Source organism: Brachionichthys hirsutus, chromosome 20, assembly GCF_040956055.1.
Source record: "Brachionichthys hirsutus isolate HB-005 chromosome 20, CSIRO-AGI_Bhir_v1, whole genome shotgun sequence".
In the NCBI taxonomy this organism is placed as follows: Eukaryota; Metazoa; Chordata; class Actinopteri; order Lophiiformes; family Brachionichthyidae; genus Brachionichthys; species Brachionichthys hirsutus.
The window spans coordinates 9,253,486-9,260,324 of NC_090916.1; positions in this window are offsets into that span (position 1 = coordinate 9,253,486).

Sequence of the window (6,839 nt, forward strand, 5' to 3'; positions counted from 1 at the left end):
AGGGTGGATTTTACACAGGGATTACCACAGATGCTGATTTTTCTATTAAAGACACTCCAAGGATTTGTGCAAGGAATAAATGCCACTTTTTGAAGATTTGTGGATTGAAAATGATCAAAACAACCATTTGCAGTCAGTAAAAACAGACTGTTCATGTTTGGGATGTTTCACATTACTTCCTGAGAGTTGATGCAATTATTTTTAGCTTATTCAATGGATTTTACTGTTTGCATGCAAATGAGCCGTCTCTATATGATTTTGGGAATTTGAAGAGCATTTATCGCAGCCGAACACGGCTCACAGTTCTTTGAACAACCTGTGCTCAACTCATTTTTATATATAGCGGTTCTTTGTCCTTTCAGTATATTTTTGTCTTGGCTGAAGACAAGCTGCAGAAGACAAAGTCTGTGTATCATGAGTTATATTTATTAAATCCCCACTTCAGGCAATTTTATAATTCTCCAATCCAATTCTGTCAAATGCTAGTTATTCTAAAAGGCACAGATTTATCACGTTTATGATGCCATAAATTTGATTCATGCTAAATTATGTGTAAATGAACGAGCTCACAGCTCCATCCCTACTCGCACCGTGTTCTGTAACAGCAACTTAAAATCCCTCTTACCAGAGCAATACAAGCCCGAAGAGCTATTAGAGCATGACTCCTGTGAGATGAACAAGACAAAAGCATTACACCTGTACCTTTCCAAAGAGGTGAGGACAATATCCAGCTATTTTCACTCTGACAAGTCATATTAGTCGTGCCAGCTTTCGCCTGCCGGTAACCTCTATGTGATGGCTCTCTGAAACATTTTGTTTCCAGTCACAGCTGATCCCTTGATTGAAAACATTGAATGCAGAGAGGGTCTTATCCCCGTTTGGAGTTTCTGATCCCAGATGTCTGAGGTGATTGCTAACTCCTCTCATCCGCTGCTGCAACAGTTGATCCCTGGATCTCAGAGGAAAGAGTGGATTGCATTACTGAAACCAGTCAGGGATGTGCCCCTGCTTTAACCTGTTCCTCGGAAGGGAACTGACAAGAAAGATTAATACTAAAATAAAAATTCAGCTCTTAACTCCTCCTCTACAATGACCCCAAAATCTACAGTTAATGGTCAGTAAAACATTAATTATTAGCTCATTAGCTAAAGTCCAAAGTAGGCACCAATAGGCATCAAGAGAGTCCATTAACAAAGACACAAACTTACACAAGTTAGCTGCACGTTATTTATCTGCACGCTTGTGTCTGGCTTTCAAAGACTATCCACTTACTGCTGTTCGTGGACACCAAAGATGGAGATACTTTTGCATAGATGGAGGTTTATTTGAGGCTTTCCAGTATTAGAAACTCAAGCCTTGGAGTTCCATTCTCAATCTCCAATCCGTTCCTTTGCAGGCGAACCGTTGGCACAGATCAGCCCGATGGGGGAAGTCACTATTTGCATGCAATGCCAAGATTTCTGTTTGATGGCCAAAATACTACGTAGGATTCTGTCCATTCCACATATTCAAACCTTCTCTATCAATCTCTGCCCCCACCACACACACACACACACACACACACACACACACACACACAGAGGAGGCTGTTTCCTCATCATTCACACTGAGAAATGCCCTGTAAGGACGTCCTTATCCTGCAAACCAGACTCTGCTGGATGCTCTGTAATAACAACTCCAGCTGTCCACCATCCAATCAGCCTGGCTGTCTGCTATGTGTGTGTGTGTGGGGGGGGGGGGGGGTGAATATGTATGAATTTTCAGAAACCACAAGGCACCGAAATCATTAATTTTCTTGATAAGATCAAAAGCATAAACAATAATAAAGGAAGCCGTTCATTTATTAAGACCTACTTGTTCCGTTATGAGATTGTGTTCAAACGTTATTATTAGAAAATCCCGGCGCGTTGTATTTATTTCCTGACATTCACATAATTATGCCAAAGACGATAAATAAAATGAAAAAGGATTGTTTTAAAGAAAGGAGTGGCTGTGTAGTGAGCATAGATGTGTATTATACCGCAGGAGTAGATGGAGAAGTGTCCATGAACACTAAATTTTTCACACCAGAAAATTGGCTCATCTTTTCCAAACTGTGGAAATGTTGTCTGTCCTGACTGCAATGCTTCTCAACACTTGGAGTCTAACATTCCATTGTGTTTCCTCCAAATTAGGTGCACAGGACTTACAGATGTTATAATAGCCCTTTAGGACTATAAATGATGCGCCTTTGTTTTCCTTTTGCACTGGGGGCTATTATGAGGATGTATCTGACGGAAGCTACTTTCAAGTAATGGATCCAAGCAGTGGAATACATCTCAAACTCATGGGGTAAGTAAAATCCATGCGCCTACAGGTATTTATTTCTTTACCTTCTCGGGGCAATGCGCACCTGCCACGGTGAGGAAGTGACACCTATATCATTTTTATTGGCTCATAAAGTTTGCCGCACCCAGGCATTTCCTGCGTATCAGACAGAATAGCTAACTGTGTGAATGAGTAGATACTTTCAGCATGAGTAGAGCCCACAACAGATATTTTCTCTTGTCTTAGCAATAAAGCTCAGAATCTGAAGTGGAGCTGTGATTGCTTGGACCACATACAATTTACTTTTCTTTGTTCTGTTAACATTGTGAGATAGGGCATGGTCTGAGAGCTTTATTTTGTGTTTCTAAGCGTGTATAAAGTGTCTCACTAGATGCTGACAATGCTATGTTATACTACACACTCTTGATTGTGGAGCATCCTGTGTAAAATGAGCACCGTTCGGGATTAATTCGGTCACAGATGTGATTAGGGCTGTAGCGATACGATATGCGATATTCAGCTCACGATACCATTCGAACGACTTACCCTTCTTCAATAAGCGTTTGCACACATATACAATATTACAGCTTGACCAAACCCTAAGTAGGAACACACTGATTTATACCAACTTATTTACAACTCTTATCTACATCAACAGCCAGCAGACCTTCTCCACTCGCCACCGAATGGTTGTAAAGTCAATATCCCTCGTCAACATGGGACGCAGAGACAACGTAGGTCATGCAGTTCACACCATCCGACCACCGTCCAGTCAATCAGAACACTGTAGCTCGTATATATATTTTCTACACCCCTAGATGTGATGGTCCGCGACTATAGAACAGGTGGGATTGACCACATGACTGTCCATCACACGTCTGATTGAATTTCTATGCCATATATATACACAACAACAGACAGAGGTTACAGACAGCTGTCGCAGCAAAGTCAGAGTGCTGCTGCTCAAGCAGGCCCGAGTCTGTCCGACTTGAATTGCTGCGGAGGGGATTCGTGGCCGTCCGTCAGAACCAACTGGAAGTGACAGTGTGCGGAGGGGTCCTAATGACCGTCTCACTCGACTGAGTGTCGTCTCTGAAGAATGCATTCCCACTCAAGTTCCAGGGAAGTCATTGACAGCGCCGCTCAAGACATATAGGTTCAGCATACTGTTGTGTTTGTTGCTGAACCAGAGCCACAAGTGTGAAATATCTGCCATGATTACAGGCTCAAGAGAGGCCTGACTCATTAATGCATTTTGAAAAGGAACCGCTCTGCACGTTTTGTATGTGTGAATACCGAAGGAACACGTGTACTCGTTTTTATGGGGCACTTCTTCAATTTGCCAAATCCCTTAGGATGTCTAAACTACAGTCACCCTGACATAATGGGCTGATGAAGTAAGACCGTTGTAGGCCTTCTGGAGCCGACTACGCAAAATAAAGTTGTGTCAGAATGCAGTACAGATGAGCCTTCAGCCTTTAGACTGAACTGAATGAATGTCTTCTCTTTCAGGGTCTTGCCATTCAAAGAGCATCAGCTTCTCGTTTCCATGGTTTCGTTCTCTGTGCCAATGCTATCTTTCCACCAGTGCGACTGTGAGAGAGCATGAGCGAGGGCGGCAGGAGGGAGAAAATGAGAGAGAGAATGACAGAAGGCTTTTAGCAGTGGTTATCGCTCCTTTGCATAAAGTCCCCTTCGCATTACCCAGTGCATGAATGGCATCTAAATAAACACACCAGCCAAGTCATGCAGAAGCCTCCCCGGGTTACAAGAGAGTGGGTGTGTATAAAGTAATCTCATTTGTGGTCTCCTTCAAAATGACACGGTCTGATCATGGATGGAAAAAGGGGAAAAAAAGAAGGAGTACAATTCCCAAATGGTATTTTCCTTTTAGTCACAACAGGGCTTAAGGAGCAGGAATCATTTTAACATTATAATGAGACAACAATTTGCCATTCCCGTCACCTCCTCTTGTCTGGGTGGTTTATCCTGACTGACTTAAGGGGACGTGAAAGGTTTGCTAAACTGCAACTATCAAGACATCAACGAACTAAACAGAAACCTGGGATTCTTTCAGGAGAACGTGATGCATTCACTCATCTCTGAACGCCACACACTCAGGCACAGATGTACAAAACTATTTAGAGTCATATTGAAGATGAAATGAGCATTATTTGTATCAGCGTCGATTCAATTGGATGCATTGAGCCAAGAATCACCTGAGGGACTTGAGTGCAATATGTTAGTACGGGGGCAGGGGGCGCTGTGATTTTAAGGGGGGGGAACGTGTCTGACAGTTGATGTCTTCTCCCAGAGCTCACTAAGCATTCCTTTCATGCTGTGTGGGGCTCTGCTGAGTTACACGGGAACACTGCATTTCCCCATATTTATGCTAATGGTCCAGATGGTGGCGCGATGAGTGCCTTCCTCTTTGATATCCTCGCACACTGCAGAGTGCTTGTGTGTAGACCCACGCAAACCGACACACATTCAAGGCGACGCTCGCACCTCTCCGCTAATTGCTGTGGGTTTTATTTTGGGTGATAGAAATAACCGCTTAACTATTACGGATTCATCTGCTTTTGTTTGCACGTATTTAACACACCTTTCTGCAGACTTATAAATATGCACAGGTGATGTACTGATCTGTGACACTTGATACGTTTTTCCATACACAATAAATCAATGCGGGAATATTGCAGCGATTTTACTTTGAAATATTCCACACTGAAAAACGGACTTATGTAAATGTTATATTTCGTTCCGTTAGACTTTAATGCGCTTGCGACTTCGACCGCACGCATCTCTTATAATGAATTTTGAAATGCACTGCCTTTGATTTCACTCAAGTCGAGTAATCAGAAAATATATATTAGCAATTTAATTTCCGCCTCGTCTAGTCCTGTCCTGTCTTGTCAGTGTGCAGACACATGCTGAAATGTTGTTCCGCTAATAGGGCTCTGGCACAGCTCTTTTACAAACAGTCTGTTCACGCTCTTCTAAATTCCACCGTACTAAAACTGACACATTCTGGGTGCATGTGAAGGAGTCCTCGTTGAATGGTTGAATACATCTAAGCAGTAGAACTAGAAATAGTTATTTTAACCCATTTCTAGAACAAACAAATGCCATCAGACTTTGCAGCGTCAGTATAAGCATCACAGAAACAACAAAAAATATGTTTGAAAAGCCGCACTCATTATGCATCTATCTAACATTGCTGTCACGTCATTTTTTGGCTTATCCATATTTAAAGATTTATCAGGCTAATTAGGAGCACAAAAGAGTGAAAAGTAAAATTGCTGTTTGTATTTACAATGAAATGACAACAACAACAACAGGACAAAATACAGTCAGCGTAGCACAATTTAAGTTCAGGAACAGTTTGACGTGTCTGCGTGTTAACCTTAGAGCATAACAACATGATAAAATCACATTTCACGACTTATTTAAAGCGGTAAAACAGCGTCACGAGCGGGTGAATTGCTGATACATGTTGCCGGGCGTGAGTCTCCCAACCCCGGTAACAGCGTAACACAATAAGAAAAGCGGGAACCCTCAACTGTGGCGTCTGCGTAGGCCTTCCTCCACGCCACAAACGGCGCTGTCTAACGCTAACAACTACGCAATCTTCACACATAAAAAGGTCAACATTTTGCTTCATAACTATTCTATACACTTTTTAAATCCGTAAAAGGTACCCCAAAGGTGTCCGGCCGGAAGGGAACGATAAGTAAAAAGATGAATCACACTTACCAAGAGCTGCTAATCATTTGAAGACAAAGTCCATCCTCCGGTCGTCCTTTAAGACAAACCGGGGCTGTCCGGTTCCAATAAAGGCCCCTTTTCTCCTCAAGTCTGTGTGCTGTCCGAGTGTAGCCGGGTGATTGGTTGGGCTGCCCAGACGGTCCTTGTTTCTGGGGTAATTAGGCAGGCAGGTGTTGTGGTGAGCACCTGTAGCGCATTTGCCACTGATGAGGGGGGCGTAGAGGCGCTGCCCCTCTCCCGTTCCCCGTGTCACTCTCTCTGTCCGGCTGAAGGGACGTTGCGCTGTCCCCGTCTTGAAGGGGGGGGGGGGGTAGCTGTGAAACATGAACATTGTGCTTGACAATAAATTACATTAAATTACAAAGACACTTAATATGTGCAACGTAGGTGGAAAAAAACAAAGGGGGGGGGTTGGTTCGGAGAGAGTCGTGATGACTATCTCCGTTTCTGCCCCCTGAAAGGTGTATTTTTCGGGCCGTTTTGAAGGAGGCCAAAGAGGTGCATGTTTTGAGGGCGGGAGTCAAACAGTTCCACCCTTGGGGGGGGCAGTATTGTAGAAAGATGGTTTACCCATGTTAGTCTTCTAGGAGGGGGTAATCAGGTTTACTTTGGTGCTTTGCGCTAAATGGAGGCCGTTGCAATTTCACAACACTTGTTATAATGACAATAAAGACCGATTCTATTATATCATATTCTATGATCATGAGAGATATCAGATGTCTTTCACTATAAAATGTAGTGGAACCTTTATGCGCATGCCACAC